The sequence below is a fragment of the Mus musculus genome, chromosome 12 (assembly GCF_000001635.26).
Source record: "Mus musculus strain C57BL/6J chromosome 12, GRCm38.p6 C57BL/6J".
Lineage (NCBI taxonomy): Eukaryota > Metazoa > Chordata > Mammalia > Rodentia > Muridae > Mus > Mus musculus.
The window spans coordinates 74080768-74099940 of NC_000078.6; the positions used below are offsets into that span (position 1 = coordinate 74080768).

Below are 19173 nucleotides of genomic sequence, written 5' to 3' on the forward strand. Positions count from 1 at the left end.
GTCTCTGTCTGTCTGTCTGTTTCTTTCTCTCTGTCTTTCTCTGTGTCTCTCTCTCTGTGCCTCTGTGTATCTCTGTCTCTCTGTCTCTCTCTCTGTCTTTCTCTCTCTATCTGTCTTTCTCTGTCTCTCTGTCTCTCTCTCTGTCTTTCTCTCTCTGTCTGTCTTTCTCTGTCTCTCTCTGTCTCTCTCTCTGTCTCTCTCTCTCTCTGTGCTGTACTGGCGTATCGGCCACACCCGTTGGCTTGGCTGCACCTCTGTTATTGTCAGCCAGGTATAAAACCACTCTTATTCCTCTTCGGATTTTCTAACTCATCTTTCTTTCTACCCTCTCCTTCCAGCCCAGTCTGCCGCAGCAGCTAGGTAAGCGCTTTAAGCTTACCTTGTTATGAATCAGGCTCTGTTATATTCAAGCCAAACCTGCGAATCATTTCCCACCATGAATAGAATTAGATACAAATCCTTACATGGTTTATTGGTGGTACGTGATCTGAACCAACCTGTTCCCACCACACTTCTTATTGACTAGCTCCTGGCATGTTCTGAATTTCTTAAGTAGGACAGCAAAGAGAGGCAGATGGTGAACAAAATCTAAGCCTTTTGTTATAAAACTGATGCATGAATATAGCTTTAGATCTTTGGCTAAGAGAGAGACAGCAGTGAAGGGAACAAGCAGCCCTTTCTCATAGAGCTAATATCCAAAGAAGATATATTTAAAACACACAAATAATGATATAATGCTTCAAACAGATATACACATGCATATATAAGATACAGACATTAAAAAGAACCAGAATGGTAGCACTGGAAAGAGTTGGGAGAGGTGAATATGATCAAAACATATTCTGCAAAATGACCAAAGAAATAATAAAAATTAAACATAAAAAAGAACCAGTGTACATAATTTTTTTCTTCTGAGATAGGATCTTGATGTATAGCCCAGGTTGGCCTTAAATTCATGAACATTCTGCCTCATACTCCTGGCTCCTGGGACCTTAGGTACATACCATTGAGTCTGGATAATACAAAAAAATCTGAAGCCTCCAACTGAACTATAGGAACAAATTAAAAATTATTTCTGTAGAGAAATAGGAAACACAGAATCAACTGTCAGGGAAAAGTTTATCGATTATATATACATGAATGTGAATATGCATTTACATATATTTATTTACTACTTACTCTTATTTCCCAACACTCACCAGGATGGACAAGTTTTTGGATCATATTACCTCTGCAATGAAGAAGATAACTCTATGTTCATTGTTGGAAAGATGACTCCTGCGTGCTAGGGTCTGGGGTGCCTTATGAACTGGTCTGTCTTTCTACAGCAGCATTTTGCAGACTTCTGGAAACCGCACAACTCATTTGAAGGTTAAATTAAAGCATGGATTATTAATCTTTCTTCTGCTGACATCAGTGCATCAATGATACAGTCATTGCCAAAGATGATCTCATAGGTTTGAGGACACAGGGAACAGTGCTCTGAAAATGCATAAGTCTTGGACCATTCTGGTTCCCTCTTAAAGGAGCTGTCTGTCAAGGTGAAAGAGGGGAGTTTTGATTCACTGTTACTGTGTGCGTGTTTAAAAGTCACTTTTTCACAAATAGCTGCTAACAAAATGAGACACCGATTAAATATTAAAGATGACTTTAATTCTATCTTAAAGCACCTCACAGTTTCAGCTTATTCAAATCAAACATCTTTGAACCTTGTTGAGATTTACCTTTGAGCAGAACTTTTCTCCCTAGGGGAAGCATCTGGATTAATGTCAATCTTTGTTCATGAAATACAAATTGATGCTTGCATCACGAATAAGCAGGCAACACAAATCTTTTTAAGGTCTCTTTATATTCTGCCAATGTGAAGGAAATACATTCCTCACCACAAATGCATTGTATGTCAAACCTTTTGCTTTTCTGTCGATTTTTTGCTTGGTTCCTTCTGTAAAAATCTTAGGCTGAATTCTCTGAGGGGTTTGTGACCCCCCCCCAAAAAGTTATATCCCCGTTATATCCTTTCATAGATTTCTACTGTTTTTATTACAGTGTTCATTTCTCTTTTGGTAAGTTCACCCAACTTTTTGGACTGTCTTTAGTATGAAGAACGAGAGGCCACAGATCCAGCTGTACCCATGTCAGTGGGTCTGTCCATTCTCTGGACAAGAAGGACCAGCAGCAGAAACAGATTTATTACTGAGTGGTCCAGTCAGACCCACTTCTGAGACTTGTGGGTGGGGGTGGGTTGGATAATGAAGGTGTGATGTTTTACTGGACTTGAAACCACAATGACAGAAACTAGTCAATGTTGTGGTCACTTTAAGCCAGTGGTTCCCAACCTGTGGGTTGTGACCCCTTTGGGAGTCTAATGTCCTTTTCCCTAGTGTTGCTTAAAGGCCACCAGAAATCACAGATTATGCTTCATAACAGTAGAAAATTACAGTTATGAAGAAACAACAAAAATAATTTTATGGTTGAGGGTCACCACAGCATTAGGAAGGCTGAGAACAACAATCTTAAGCACGCCAAAAGCAAAGCAAGGCAGTCCAAAGTATAACCTCTCTGGGATAACATTTGAGCTTCTGGATTTGATTATATCTGATTTTAAGGTATGTGAAAGACGTTGGATTTTTTTTTCCTGTTTCTGCCGAAAGCTACTTGAATTGAGTTTATAGACACTTGAAAATAAAAATCAGGACCATTCCTTACAAGGCTTTTATTCTTATTAATGAACACAGGGCTGCATCATAAGGAACAGTAAATACAGAGTATTTTATTCTTAGTAACCAAAGTCTTACTGTTTGTGGAAATCTCAGACAGATACATGTTACTTGTTTCTGTAAACATTTATAAAGGTTGGACTTTTTCTGCTTTAAGCACACACTGATTCTCTACATTATCCGGTATTGTTCTTGTCAGAGGACGCTGTCACGTGGAGAGTAGATGGAAGCCTGAACATAGAGCATTCATTCAGGATGTTTATGGCAGTAGCCACAACTGATCTAAAGCCCATGGTTGGTGGTGAACAAATATGGTGGCAAGAAAAGAGGATGGAGTCAGGGAGCACGGAAGATACACACAAGGGAAAAGCCCTTGAGAAAGAGGCCAAGTCAATGGGCTAAGGCATCATTTTTATATTGGAGATACTTTGTAGCCTTTAAGAATTGTATTTCAAATGTTTATATTTACAGAGGGTTCTTAGTATATTTCCTAGTAAGAAGAGCACAGTGTTTTATGGGAGTGTGGTTACATTTTTAAGAACAAAATAGACACATAAATATTAACATAGCATTCTCGAAGGTAAATTTGAAAATGCAAAATACAATTACCTGTTGTGGGTGGGATTGTAGTCACTTACCTTTCCCTTCGCTTGCCTGTGTCCTGTTTTTTCTGCAATGAATATGAGTTGTTTGAGTTACAAAACAGAAGCAGAAGGCATACCCTGAGAGCAAACATGATTGGTACTGGGGCCAGGTGGGCCAGGCACTTTTATGTGTCAGATATATGCAGGGTGGAGATCTGAGAGTCATGTAAAAACATTCCAACTCTCAGACATAATGATAATAAGCAAAACTCAGAATATGAGAATGAATCCTAGAGGAGAAGGCAGGACCTGGGTGTTATCCTTGTGGTTCACTTGATACCGGAAGACCATTCTTTTAGCTTTCCTCTGGTAGTCATTTCCAGGTTAGGTTCATACACAGGCATTTCTCCAACGGGAACATGTAACTTCACCCAAATACAAGTGCCCCATGAATACATAAAGAAACCAGTCTTTTAGAAATGTGTTGGTGGTGTCGGTCAATAAATGTAGGTTGGTGACACGCTTTGGTTTTTTAATTGCTGATGTAGCAAATTACCCCATATTTGGTGCATAGAGGTGTGCAAATTCATTATCGTTGTTTGTGGTTCATGAATCTGATATGCACCTTCCTGGGATAAAATCAAGGTGTCAGCAGAACTGTGTGTCCTTTCTGGAGGCACCAGGGTATTGTCTGTTTATTTAGTTGCCTTATCTAGAAGCCACCCACTGCTCTGGCCTTATGGCTCCATTTCAAAGCATTAGTGGGTTGGAGTCTTCCCACTCATTCATTTATTGCATTATTAACCCCTTCCATTTAATTTTAAATTAAATTATAGCCATTTACTTAGTGTTTGTTTTTTTTTACCATGGGCCATCACACACATGGAGGACGGAGGTTGGAGGACATACGGGACTTGGATTTCCTTCATCACGTGGGTCCTGGGGATTAGATTCAGGCCATCAGGCTGGGCAGCAACTACTTTTATCCTCTGAGTTGCACCTTCTTCATCTTTTCTCCTTCTAAGATTTTATAGGACACACCTAATAATTTGGGATAATCTCTCTATTTTAAGGTCACCTCATTGGCAACTTAGAACCTTCATTCTCATCTTCCACGTAGATTCTAGAGACTAGGGTGTAGGCATATGATTGTAGCTAGTTTTCTTTCTTCTCTCTCCCACCATTTCCACCCTTTCAACCCCCTAATGCTGGATAAAAGAGAAAAAAAGAGGAAAGGAAGCCAGGGTTTGAAAAGGGCTTATGTTATCATAGACTACTTCCTGCTGGAGTACCTTGATCTTTGCTGTCAGAATATCTAATTTCTTTTTCTTCTTGTTTTTTTCTTTTCATGTGGCTACTTAAGAAACTGTAACTAACAGCAACCAACAACAACCAACAATCCACCCTGCCATTTCGGGCCCTAGCATTTATAGACCCTCTAAAATTCCCCAGAATTTCAAATGTCATACAACCACAGAAACTATCTACAGTTTGCAAAATCACACCCCTGCTAGAGCGTGAGATAAATCATAGTCAGCTGCTATGAACAATCTGTAGCAGCCCCATATCTCACACCTGGGATTAAAATGAAACCATATTCTTACAATATTTCTGTGTTTTTAAAAAGAAACCAAAATTCGAAAATTGTCACTACATATAGTAGTACTATGCTTCCAATGGATACCACCCACATAGCTGCTAGAAAAAGCTGTCTGGCACTCACTAGATGAGACCTCTGTCTGCCCTGGTTCAAACCTCCCTGAGCCTCCTAATCAGCGCTTGACCTGTCACAGCAGTGCCATCGCTGTCTGAATGACTCTTGCTCAGATTCATCCCACCACTGTCAGCTTGCAGTAGACACTAGGAAAGCTATGAAGTGCTAGAAATGTCTGCACCCTCTTCTTTCTATGCTCAGCTCTTGCTCCTTGACTGATGTCGGCTCTTCTGCCTCTTGTTCACCTGGTTGAAATGGGGCTCATTTTCTTGCATCCTCATTGGTAACTTCTTCCTGTCTCCCATTTTCCTTGGCTACTTCTTCCTCTCCTGAGTCTAAGTACTTGCACTGTTTAAGAAGAACTTGATCATGTTTTTCTTCTCCATCTTTTCTCCTTAAGTGATATGATACCCATTGGTATGATAATAACCATCTGATCGTCGACAGATTCATATCTCTAGATACATTTTTTATCTGATTATCAGTTTGACATCTTCAGATATAATTTATTATAGCTCCAACCCAGACCTGCTTCTATGTTTATATATACAAATATTGGCCAGAGCTTTTTAATTGGGTGCTTTGATGGATTGTAAATATCTAAGATGAAGCTGTGTTAGGACAAATGTCCTTTTGATTATCCTCAACCCACGTCTTTGCAGTCATTAATTTGTCGAGTTTTCCTTAGGCTGCACAGCAATAAGGAAGAGGGAATATTTTCTGGCCTTTAAATGTGTATGCCGGACTCTGCCCTAGCTTCATTATTCATAACATCCTCATGGAGCAGATACGTCCTTCTCTTCCATTTTAATCAAGAAGAGATTGAAGCCCAGAAAGGTTAAGTGGACTGTCTGAGCAGTTAAGTGCTCCAGCCAGGACTTGAACCCTGTAGCCTGACTCCACTTCTCCTTGCCTACTAGGTTAAACAGCTAAAAGGCTTGCTTCCAGTGAACCCTGAGACCAGGCTGTCTGGGGAAACCCCTCCACATGCTTCTAGCCTTCCCCACTCACTTCCATTTGGTAGTGAACTTGTGACATTTCAATCCTGTTTGCCTCTCCTTCTCCCTCTGGGGAGTGGACATCCACGGAGACATTTCTGTTTTCTCAGCACCTCGTGCTGAGCCAGGAAGGCCCAGTTGTTCATTAGAAACCATGTTGGTTGGACCTGGTAGCTGTTCCTGTTTTGAGCATGCACTGTATATCTCTCATGCTCCTGTAGCAGAACCTTCCCCTTGAACCTTCTCCTCCTGCCCAGGGCATCATTTTGGCCTTTCAATCACTATCAGGTCCAACAACATCAGATTTCCTTATTGCATAAACCACTGGCCATTTCCTCATCTGGCAGCACCTGGAATTCTCCCCTAAGGAGCCTCCTTTAACTTGCCCGTGGCAAGGGGCTATTCTCCCAGCTGCCTTTTCTATAGCAGGAAGCCGCTGTATTTCTAACCTTTGCTCTGGAGGCAGAGTCAATATTTAATTTTGTGCCTGCCCCATCTGCACATTCTTTCTGCGGCTATCGGGAGTCCATACAGAATGGCGGGACCTCAGGCGTGAACAGCTGCTCTGAGTGCCTGAGGCTCTGTCCATTAGAGAGGAAGGGACTCTAAAGAGCGGCCGGAGAAACTTTCTGCTTGGTTGCTTCCATTTTAACATGTTTTAACTCAAGTCAGCACCTCTGCAAGTTGCCTTTAGTCCTATGAGAGGGCCCAACACAGAGTGGGAAGGTTCCAGGTGGGGTGACAGTGTAAAAGTGGCTAAGAGGAAATAGTGGTATCAGAGTAGACAGACCTGGTTTCAAGCTTTGGCTTCACTCAAATCCTAGAGTTTTAGTTTTGACCTCAGTGAATACTTGTAACTGTCCTTTCTTCTTGACATTAAAGTGGGCCCAGTGTCCTTATAAAATGGAACCATCTGGCACGTATTTAACAGTTGATACAATGGTTTTTAAAAAGAAACACACTGCCTTCTGGTTTCCATCTGCACCCGGAAGCTGACCCTGTGCCACAGCTCTCCATACCCAAATTCTTTCAGGTAAAGCTGGTCTCCCAGGAGTACTGACACACAGGCTTGCAGGAGGGACAAGCTATAGTCAGAGGCAGCAAGACCAGCTAACACTAGAGATAACCAGATGGCCAGAGGCGAGGGCAAGAACATAAGCAACAGAAACCAAGGCTACTTGGCACCATCAGAACCCAGTTTTCCCACCACAGTAAGCCCTGGATACCCCAACGCAACAGAAAAGCAAGACTCTGATTTAAAATCACACCTCATGATGATGATAGAAGATTTTAAGGACATAAATAACTCCCTTAAAAAGAAACACACATAGGGGGGAAAAAAGCCCTATAAATTGATATTCACAGAGAGAAAATGAATAGATTCATTCTGCCCCTTTAGGCATGTTGGAAGAGAATGGCCCCTGTGACTTTTTAATTGTATTAATTGTTATTCGGGTACCCAAAGAATCTTCCCATAGCTGGGGCCCAAATTATGGCACTGTAGCACCAAATTCACTCACAGGAAAGATGCCAATAAAAGCCAACCACTTTCTCTCGACCCTCCCTTTATTATTAAATAACATGTGGCTTGAATCTATTGATCTTCGTGATAAATTGTATTTACTTCTACTCTTCTGGTTTATTCTATGGAGCAAGCGACTCCAGACTCCTCTTTGTCAAATGTCTCGCGTTTTGACCTCACCACTGGATTGTAACTCCTTCCTGGGTTTTGACCCTGTAAATGGACAGAGGCCTTCTGAGCTGTTGTGTATTTGTATCTCTAGAGACAACCCAGTACAATCCGGAGGAAACTGTATTTCTATCCTCTGTCTGTTATTAGTTAGCTGTGTGTTGCTCTAATGAAATCTTCACCTCCTTAAGGTTCTAAACTCCCCAGTCGAACACCCTAGAGACCAAGCCACGTGGGCTTCCATGGGAACACTGTATAGCCAAGCTATAGCCGTCTTCAAAAGTCTTAATAAAGTTATTGGGCCACAGTACAGCTAATGCCCGTGCCAGACAAATGGAAATGAATTTCAGCTTGTGTTTGAATGTCAAAACTTAATTATCTAGTGTTTGATATATTTTTAAAAGTACTTAAAAATCAATCTGTCACTTCTTTGTAAAGACTCAAAAAAAAATCAACACACTATTAATTTGACCTTCCTTCAAAAACATGCTGGCAAAAATGATTAGACTACATTCTTCATTAAAGCCACAATTAAAACGTTTTGGGGTGACTGTCAGTCTTCCCTTAACAGTTCAATACCCAGGCAAGAAAAGCTAACACAAGAGTTCTGTATGAAAGACTACTCTTCACTGTGAGTTTTATGGAAGGAATGGATGTGAAGACACTGAAATTGTTTTTGACATAAACACTAAAGAGGAGAGAGGCTTGTATATTATATAGTTCCACAGATGACCTTGGTTATGACTAGCACTGTACCAGCTACTATAGCAAGAGACTGTGTAAGTCATTTGGTGAAGGGTATTTATTAAGATAACTCCAAACACCATGGGCCCTTGATGGCTTGTGGATTTTTGAGGCCTTTTAGACAATGATTCCCATATGCCATCCCCCCCCCCTGCCCCACCCACAGCACTCTTGGAGACATCACTGTAGTTAACTTGAGAGTGTAGCTGTTAGGAGCAGCAGAGGCAGCCATTCAGCAGGCAAACAGAACACCTGATGTGTTATTCATTCAGAACTGGGGTGTGGTTCATTTCCAGCTTTAAAGCAAGCACCTGAGCTAAGTATTGGTGTGCTTATCTGCTTAACTCTGAAAATTCCACACAACACCCCTTTATGAAATGTAGTTAGCACTCATGCCAGTATTCCGCAGCAGGGCATGCTGGTCTCAGACACTACTATACTTTCTACATACAGAAACTTTTTGCTTGAGAGAGGACCTGGCAGAAATATTCTTAAGTTTCTTGCTCTGTTAAGTGGCAAAGGCAGTAACTAGCTGCTAGAAGTGTTACATGGATTTAATAAATTCACCATTATGAGGGTTAAATCAAGTGATAAAGGGCAAGTACTCCAAGGCAGCAATGGTTCAAACAAGTTAGAAGCTTATCTCTCAGCTGAGCCCAGTCCATGAGTAGTTTAACCTTTGGGCTTAGTGTTGGTCTTGGGTATGCTTGTGCAGGTCAACATGTGTGTATGAGTGTGCACTTTTGTGGAGGCCAGAGTTCAGCCCAGGTGTTGACTCCCAGGTACCATCCACATTATTTTGAAGCAGTCTTGGAACTCACTGAGCAAGCTAGGCTGGTTGGTCAGTGAGTCCCAGGGATGAGTTTGTATCCATCTGTCCAGTGCTGGAACAACACATTCATGCCAACATGAATGGCTTTTTCACGTCGGTTCCCAGACTTGAACTCTGGACCTTATGACCTCAGGCAACACTGAGTCATCTCTCCAGTCTCTTGGTGTTAGTTTCTGTCTGGCTGGTTCAATCTCCACACATCTCTAAGCTGCCCATAAAATGAGTACTTTCATTGTGTTGTGTCCCCTAATTAAATGGTCTCATCTTGTTGGAGGTGCTTAGATGCTGTCCTGGCCCAGCCACGAGCTTAGTTACAAATCAGTGGCTCCATTGCTAAGGAAGAAGCAGAGAACAGATAGCAGGCAGCAGCTAGTAGTATCCCTGGCACAGTAGTCTAGAAGTCTGGCATATGATGCTCTCTCCTTTGCCATCTCGAAACTCCCCCTTTCACCTCTTCACAGCTGTTTATACCTGGGGTGGATCCCCATATGTGGGTTAGAGGGTGCTAAGTCTTGAACACGGAGCTTGGCAGTAAGAGAGGAATGATGCCTGTGGCCAGTTTCTGTTAACTTGTGATTATGGAACAAGATCTTGGCATGGATTAGCATCGCATCGTGTGTTGTACAAAGAGTGCGCAATGTGGACACAAACTGCTGGATTAGCATTCAAATTTAAGTAGCTAATTATATTCTCAGCATTTAAAAATGTGGAAAACAAACACTTTCCAGGATTACTTCAGAAACTAGTTAGCACCGTTTAGACCCATTATAATTAATGTACAAAAAGGGAAGAGCCTCTCTGGCACTTCGAGGGGCGTGTAATTGCAGAGCTCCTTTGAGCACACCAAGCACACCGTGTGTTCTCTGGGGAAACCTCTCGGCCTGCCTTTTCTGGGACCATCCTTCATGCTTTTGCTTGTTTTCTGCTAGCATCTTTTGATGCAATAATTTATATGCATCCCATTTTTCACCTGGGATGAGTCATAATCTCCCTACTTGAAGTTAAAGTCCTGGAAGAATTATCTGGAAGCAGTTTGGGGCCTATACACAACTGATATCCCCCGCCACCACCACCCCCAACCCCAGGAAAAAAAGATATGGATTTCACAGGAATGGGAAAAAATAAGAACATTTAGAAATTCTAGAACCAAGGTTATGGTCAAGATGGTACAAGACCATGTCTCTTCCATGTGGGCAGTGGCTATTGCTGCTTCGGTCCTGACTTTATCTCTGGTAAGCTGTCTGTAAAATATATGCTCTAAATAAGTGAGTTCTTAAATTAATTGACAGGAATGCCTTAGGTGATATACCTTAGCATCCTATATGAAAAAGACACAGGTTTCATTGGGCTGAGAAGTTGTGGCTTCCAAGAATGGAGACATTAGGTAGTGAAAGGTATTTGCTTTCTTTGTAGCTAAAAAGAAGTTTCACCAAATTAATGCTCAAATGAAAGGAATAAATAGTCTATGTATGAATGAGTCTCACAGAAAACACAGAATTTTGTCCTCAGTGCCAGCTCTGTGAAGGGCATAGACAATTGCCAATGAAGTACTAGTTTCTTGTTCGTTTGTTTTAGAGACCAGGTCTCCTATAGCCCAGGCTGGCCTCAAACAAGCCTTGTAGCAGAGGATGGCCTTAAGCTCTGAGCCTCCTGCTTTCATTGGCTGAGAGCTGGCGTTATAAGGCATGAACCACCATAGCTGGATTGATCAGACTCAGGACTTGATTTGTGCCGGGCAAGTGTTTTGTTAGATGAGCTGTACCTCAAGACTCTGTTGTATGCTTCACTCATGGACTCTCCCAGTGGAGTAGACTTCAGAGGCCCTTCATCCTGGGTTCTCCCTGGGCCCCTGTTCCATCTCTGCAACCCCCCTGCTAAGTGAGAGTTTAGTCTCTCTACATCCCCAGTGAGCAGACAGATCTCAGAGAATTCTAAAGCTCGCTATTTCATTCTGTGCTTTGGGAAAAGAAAACACATGACCAGGAGAATGAGAGAATATAAAAACCATGCCTGATTGAGGTCACCTGGAAGGCCAGCATCTTCACCTCTTGAAGAGTGAGACTGTGAAAGAGGAATTCTTTTGTTGTCCTTGTTGCATGTGAATTGTACCAAAGCTCTGGGCAGTGAGTGTCTCTGGGAAGAGGGAGTTCTCATCCCAGAGCTAGGAAGCCTCAACGGCTTTTTTTGGGGGGGGGGTAGATTTTAAGGGAACCTCTACAAGGCTTTGTGCATTTTTTCCCAGTGGGAGAAGGTTCAAAGCTTTCATCTGTTTCAAAAGGTGTCCGCAGCCCTGTAGCTGGGAGCCACTGTTGTGGGTTCCTCTGAAACTGATCTTGCTTGCTTGCTCGCTGTCCATCTGCCAGTCTGTCTTTCTTATGATGTGTACAGAATTAAAATCCTGTTTTTCTTTCTTTTGTACTTACAGACAATAGACTAATTAGACACTCAGTAACAGTTTCTCAGCTATAATTATGTGGCTCCTCTTGCACAAAGAGGAGAATTTAAAAGCTGGTGCAACTGAGCACCAGTGGGGTTCCATCTCACAGACTTTACATATTTGGGGTTCGGGGAGTAACCTCACAGGTATTGCTTCTGCCTTCAGGTCTTACCCATGCAAAATCAGTGCTGCTTCTCTTCTGTGATCCCCTTGATTTTAAATTCTGGTTGTCTTGGCCTCTGCCCAGAGAGCTCTGTGGCGCTATCCAGGGAAGACCTGATTTGGCAGTCGTTGGGGAATCAGGAATTTCATCCCAGCCTGCGATGTCTTCAGGAGCCTAAGGCATTTTGTCTTCATTGGATTCCTTTTTGTCATCTTGTATTTGCGCTTCATGATAGGGGCTATAGGTTCAAAGAAGAGAAAGCCCTTCTGTGATTAATAAAATTATTTATGCTAGGAGTCTGAATTTAATCAGCACAGCAACTTATCTTTGTTCCTCAAAGGGGGTACCACTTCCAGCTTGATAGATAAATGAATAATTTGTAACAAAAAATTTCAGGAAGATATTTTTGCCCAGAAAGAGGGAATTAATAACACCACTGAGCAGGGGATTATAATGTAAAAAAAAACCCCAACCAAACAAAATGTATTAAATGACTAAGGCTAAGGTTCTAACCGCAGTGGTGGTGAGTCAAGCCTGCTTTTCCTTCTCTTCAGCAAACACTGCTTGGGCGAGCCAGCTTTCCTTGCTCCTTGCCAGGTGAGAGCTGTAGCTATACGCAGCTGGAGAACATAGTGTTAACTCCGAAGAGGGTCACCAAGCACTACTACATAGAGGCAGAGCACACCCGAGGGATCCATGCTTTGAAGGAGCGGGGGTGAATATGGGGTTTCCCTTTCAGGAAATAGTGGGTAAGCCTGAAGCCACTCTTGAGTCAGCCTTCAAGGAAATATTGTGTCTGACTCAAACTTGCTTTGCACTTGAGGAGGCTCCATAGAACCCGGTGAGTTGGACGTTCTTCTAGATTACTCTTGTGCTAAATTCAGAAGGTTTTTTTTAAAAAAAATTTTTAATTTTTGCTGGAAATGGTGTAAGAACTTTGATAGATATTAATTTGATATTTAGCCCAGCAGAACTTTGTTTTTGTTTTTTTTTGAGTTAACATGTGGTTCTCACTGCTGGAAATTAAATGCTTTATGGATCTGTGTCATAGGAGGTTACCTGACTATTACAGGAAATAGAGAAGGGTAAAAATTGGAGCAGGGTCCAGAGCGAGCAGGGGGCCCGGAGCAAGTGGGACCAGAGCAACAGGAAGAAGGGAAGGGGAAAAAAACTGGAGTGGGACAGATGCTGGAGGTGATGAATGAATGAATGAGTGAATGAATGAATGAGTGAATGAATGAATGAGTACTGACCAGATTTGCTCTTTCTATCACAGAGACAGGAATGGACACCCATGCTCTCAGGGAAGAGGGTGCTGGAAGATTCTTTACTGAGGAACAATTGTAGGAATTGAGGTTATGACTCAAGTTTTGCTTTCCCCGTGTCTGTATACATTCGTGTACCAGCTATGACTTTGACACAAGTCTCCGAGGAGCCTATGTGTGGACTCCCACACGTCTAGGTACCTGGCCAGGAGACAGTGGACAGGAGGATTAGCAATGTACAGCCAGTGAGAACCCATGGCAACAGGACCTGGCTTTATGCGCAGCTGATTTTTTTTTTATGTCTAGGTGCAAAGCTCAGTCCTCGGGGCTCAGCAGTCCTGGGGGCTCAGCAGGACCTGGGGCTCAGCAGGACAGGAGCTGTTGTTTCATTTGGCTGTTATTTGCAAGGTCTTGGCTATTAGCTAGGCTCTTGGCTGTGGACATTGGCTTCTCCTCTGTTCAGAGGCACATTAGAGGTGTCTGGTTAGTAATTTTTTTTTTAATAATTTGGGTTAAAAGGGAAGGCCTGCTTCCTTCTGGGCCAGAGCACAGCATAACAGCTCGTTGTTAGGATCGTGGTAATGAGGTTAAGTACCTAAGTAGGGATAAAAGCACTTTGCAAAGCCCCATCTCTAGCAGGAAGAGAGATTTAGTAGACAGGAGCCTGACACTTCCTGTATGCATAGTCATTAGTGACAACCTGTGAGCCCAGGGAAAACATGTTTTGTATTGTGGAACAAAAATATTGTTTAGGCTAAATGCCTACAAAAAAAATTCTCAAACTAAATGTGTGATAGGGTCTCTTCTTCATCATTGGCTGTCATCTATTTTCTTTTTTTTCTCTTTAATCCACTCTGCAGCCCAATGGAAGAATAGTTCAGGGGCTGCAGGACCTCCTCTGGCTTTTATTCATGAAGTCAGTTACAGCTGCACTCTGGGTGTGTGTCTAACAACTCGGGACAGGCTCTAGGAAGCTGGTCGGACAAGTCCTTTCACTAGCCCTTCAGGTGTGGTAGATAGAGAATGCATGATTGGAATTGCCTGAAGGTTGAGTCACAGGCTATGAAATACACATTCTTGGGGTCTAACCTTTCATACAGAGAGGTCGATGGGAGCAGATGCAAGTGTTCATGGGGGAATGTACCACGTGAGGAGGGTGGTTCGAATGGGTTGTGGATGATGGAGTTAGAATCGGAGTTAGGCAGGGTGGGTCTGAGGGACCCATCAGGGAACTGATCCCTGGACCTCCACCAATCCCCTCTTTCCCCTTCTTTCTGCTGAGTTCATCAGCTGAAAGTACCGACTACCTCCATACTCCTTCTTAGACTGGTCCAGGGAGGATTAGGGCTGCGGCAGCTGCTGGGTAATAACTGATGGGTACAGCCACTCATACTCTTGTCTTTGGTCTCAGTTTGCTGTGAGGGCCAGGTTGAAATATCTCACGGATCGTTACTGCTGACTGTGTATTCTGAGAAGGTGGCTTTGTGTGACCAGGTAGGCTTTATTAATTTTCTCCACATCTTGTTTCCAAGAGATAGTATCTTAGCAAGGCTATTCCAGAATTAGCTATGAGTGATTGGAAACTCGCGGTGCCTTAGATATGGTTTCCAACGTTATACAACTTACAACATTTTTTTTTTAATTGGAAAATTAGTTAAGACTGCTGCAAGCACACTGTCGCCTCTGTATAACAGCATGGTTTACCAGGTTGATGTGTACACAGGCGGCTATAGGTTGTGGTTAACTTACACTCAGACTTGAGAATTTACAAAAACATAAGGCGCATTTCCCTATAGACTTAATTGAGCTGCTTGCTTAATACACTTGAGCACTAACTCTTCCTTGTCCCATGTAATGTTCCCGTGTTATTTCATGTTTCTAAACCCATGTAAAACTGATCATGTCCATTAAGACAGCTCTTTTTTTTTTTTTTTTTTTTTGTCTTTCCATTTAACTCATAGTAGGGAGCCCATTCTTCTCTGTTGCTGGGCCTGTGAGATTTCTGCTGCCATCCCTTGCTTGTTTGTCTTTAGTGCAAACCACACTCTAGATCACTTGCTCACAAAGCCCAGTGCTTCAGGGCACAGTTCCTCTGTAAGTAGTCGTAGCTGGTCCCTGACACTCGACTCAGATTCAGTGGCTGGCAGCAAAGCTCTACAGTTTCCGAGGCTTTCAGCCTTAGTCTCTGATGGAACTGCTTTCTCTACCCATTGATTGAGTGTAATCCCAGCTCCCACCTCCAGGACTTGTGACTTGGTTATGTGGCAAAATAGCACACACAAATAGTGAGTGTGTGTGTGTGTGTGTGTGTGTGTGTGTAACTGAGATTGATAATGACCGGTCTTGAAATAGAAGAACGCTCTGAACTATTCAGGTGAGATCAGCATACAAGGGTGTAACAGAAGGGCGGGGGCAAGTAAACACAGATATCAGGGTGATACCATGCCAGATCAGTTCTACCAATAGTACTTTGATGGCAGAGAAAAAGACCATGAATCAAGGAATTTGAGCCTCTTCTAGAGGCAGAAAAATGCAAACAAATTGATTCTCCTCATGCCTCCGGAAAGGAATACAGTGCTTCTGAGACCCTGCTCTTAGCCTTAGTGAGGCTTATTTTGGACTTGTGGTATTCTTAGCCACTACATTTGTGATCCTTCACTCTGGCAGCAACAGAGAAAGAACATGGTGGCCACCCGACCTCTGACATGTCTCCATCCATTGGGTTCTTATAGTGGCCGCCTGTTGTTAAGACCTTCCTCTTTTCTAAGACTTTCCATTGCCTTGTCTCCTCAGCAGTCAAGGTTTTATACACAGGAGGCAGTGAATAGATGTTGAACAGGTAAATGAAAGGCCCTTTTCCTAGGAGGGTGCTCCAACCTAGCTCTCTGCCACATTTAAAAAAAAAACTGGGACGATGGGTTAAAAGTTAATGATACACTTTACATTTTTATATCCATTTACAAAAGCATGGTGGAGCCAGAATGTATAGTTTAAAATCATTTTTTTTAAAAAATTGAGTCAATTTGTTCCTTGGCAATTTCATACACGTGTACTGTTCCATACATGTGCACAGTGCTCCATACATGTGCACCATGTTCCATACATATGCAGTGTTCCACACATGTGTACAGTGTTCCATGCATGTACACAGCGCTTGTCCCATGTTCTCTTTTCTTTCTCCTGCCCTCATCCCCACCTTCCTACTGGTCCATTTCCCACATTCATATCTTTTTTGTTTGTTTTGTGACCCTCTGATTTAATCAAGACTGTCTGCATGGTCCTGCCTGGGTTTTGAACTATTCAGTGGAGACTTATAGGCTTATTATAGATGGTTAAAAGCAATGACTTCTACTTTCCCAGAATCCATTAGTTGCCAGAAGTTCACAATGGAGGATTAAGGCCCCATGAGCCCCTCTGTGATCCATGGTTAATTATTCATAGCCCCAATCTTGCGCAACCAAAGCTTCTATATGATTATATCTGCAAAGGCTCGTTATACCTTGAAGATGGCCTTTCCTGTGTCTCTCTGGTCTTCTGACCTTTGCATTGTTTCTGAGCCTTAGTCAAAGTCTCTGCATCCATCATGGTTCACTGAGAAGAGAAAGCATCTCTGATGAAGTGTGAAAGTAGCATTTGTCTACGGTTATGAGCATAAATACTAAGCCTACAGTTTGCTGTCATACCAATTTAGCTACATCACAGTATGGAGGGGCCCGTAGAGATAGGACCACCTCAGGCACAGATTTTTGACAAGGCTTACAGTACCATACTTTAAGTATGTTATACTTTAAACAATTAGTAACAATATTTTATTATGGATAACTTTTAAATAAGGGACCAATCCACAATAGAGCCAATCAGAAATCATTTTTCTTATTTTGAAGTTATTTTTCTAGTTATTTACCTCTAGCCCTATTTTAAGAAAAAAATCTACACAGTGCCTTAAAACCCACTCTTCATTTTGTACAATGTAGACTTTTTTTTTTTTTTTTTTAAACATGGCTGCATGGTGTTCTGCAGAGCTGTACTGAACTTTATTGTCATCTCATCCAATGCTTTGCCCACCTGTGACTAGAGACCCGTTCCATGCAGACAAAGGGGCCCAGAGGGTCTGCGGCACTTTATCTAGCTTCAGTCTCCCATTATTGAACCCCTGGACTGTTTTAAATGTTCCTCGAGTGTGGCCAGCATTAACATGAGTGCCCCTGCAGTTTCTTTGTGTGTGTCTTTCATTAGCTCCTTAGAATGCCTTCTTGATGCACCATGGCTGAGCCAAGGACTCTGGAAGGCTTGTGGTAGTTGAAAAATATTTCTAAACTGGAGAGGCAACAGGTGAATATGATCAAAATACATTGCATTAAATTCTCAAGCAACAAAAATATCATTAAAAACTCTCTTCAAACAGTCTTCCGGGAAGGTTGAACCAAATGCAGCCCCCCTCCCCTGTCCCCAGAGCTCCCCTTTATGAAGGTGATCTTGCTCTTAGCATGATTGTTAATGAGAAAGCTAAAGAGCATAGCTTCAAAGGCAACCAGAAGATACATTTATATTGGAAGCTAACACTGCTTTAAGCAGCTAATCTCAGACTGGGCATTGTGGCCAGCCATCAGTCCACCCAACTCCTGTGTAACTAAAGCATCCCCCTTCCATCCATCCTGAAGACTGGGATCATTGCGCCTCATAAAACTCTGACAATTGGCCTCCTGCTTCCTATAACAGCAAACACCCTCCAGTTTTTTAATGGGCAGGAGTCTGTATGTAAAGGCAACATTGTGAGCTCACAAATAATACACTCTGTCCCCTTTCTTGGACTGATGCCAGACCTTATCTGCTCAGGAGGTTTGGCTCCTCATGGTTTGTGAGGACACGGGTAGTGTATGGTACACAGTGTTGTACGAGACCCCGGATGTCTGCTGAGTGGACAAGCTTGACATTTTGTCTATTCAATAGCAAGACAAAAATTAACTGCCCAGATGCCCAGGTCCTTAGGTGGCTGTCGTTAGCCTCAACTGTGGCTCCTTTAGGTAACACTCATTAGTTATAAATAGGAGCATTAATAAGATCTCATATTTATTAGCTGAGGTTGAATGTGTTTGTCCCCTGCCCCCGCTAGGGCAACGTTTCTTTTATTCTGTGAGTTTAGAAAAAGCTAGGCCAGTTGCCATAGCAACAGAAGCTTTCAGGGACTTGTTTGTTTGTTGTATTCCTTTGTCATTTGGAGTGGTCTTTGGAGGCTCCTGAAAAAAGATGTGCTGCTTCCAGTTTGACAGTTAAATCACGGGCTGCCTGTCAGAGTGGGGAGCTGGGAGGAGGAGGAGGAGGAGGAGGAGGAGGAGGAGGAGGAGGAGGAGGAGGAGGAGGAGGAGGAGGAGGAGCTGCTACAAACTTCCCTCCCCCCCACCTGTCTGCTTTCACAAAGACGGACACACAGAAGACAGCACCAGAATATGCTGTCCTTTACTCAGTGTCTCTCAACTCAGAAAAGAAAACCAATAAAGGCTGGAACCATAAAAGCAGACTTTTTAATTCCATTTTCAACCTCTACTGTCTTCCTTCCCAGATAAATGGAAAAGTGCAGTTAAGTGGGCTTCTTTAGAAAGTTCGAGGTACGAGAGCTCCTTCATCAGCCCCTAAACCCTGAACCGGAAGTGGGGCTGGAGTAGCAACGCAAGGATGCTCTTTGGAGGAATTTTTATTGCTTTCTCCTGCCTTTAACTGTGGAGAGCACATGCACTGTGTGGTCCTTCTGCATCTGAAGAAACCAGCTGTGTTCCTCAGAGGTCTGGGCCTCATCATCTCTTTGGTGGGAAGTGAAATGGTGAGGGTCAGGTTGTCAGACACATTGGAGGGGAGTCCAAATAGGTAGATGTTGGAATAATTAAAAATGAAACTTATTTAGGAAGAAAAAGCTCTATATAGCCAAAAAAATTAGAAAATTTAAAAGCTAATTTTACTTCCCAAACCACTAATTAACATTTTTATATAAACTTTTTGTATGTGTGTGTATATATGTGTATGTATTCTGGGTC

General features: G+C 42.6%; 1 protein-coding gene across 11 annotated transcripts in view; it reads left to right on the forward strand.

Moving 5' to 3' along the window:
• Nucleotides 1-19173, forward strand: part of Syt16 (synaptotagmin XVI) — a 270293-nt gene that overhangs the window by 83144 nt on the left and 167976 nt on the right. Inside the window, exon 1 of one of the 11 annotated variants that reach the window (XM_017315058.1) lies at nucleotides 12515-12720. The exons of the other annotated variants lie outside the window; for them this stretch is intronic. The gene's annotated coding sequence lies outside the window, so the exon portion shown is untranslated. Of the gene's footprint in view, nucleotides 1-12514; nucleotides 12721-19173 lie in introns of those variants that run through there. 11 annotated transcript variants of the gene reach the window in all.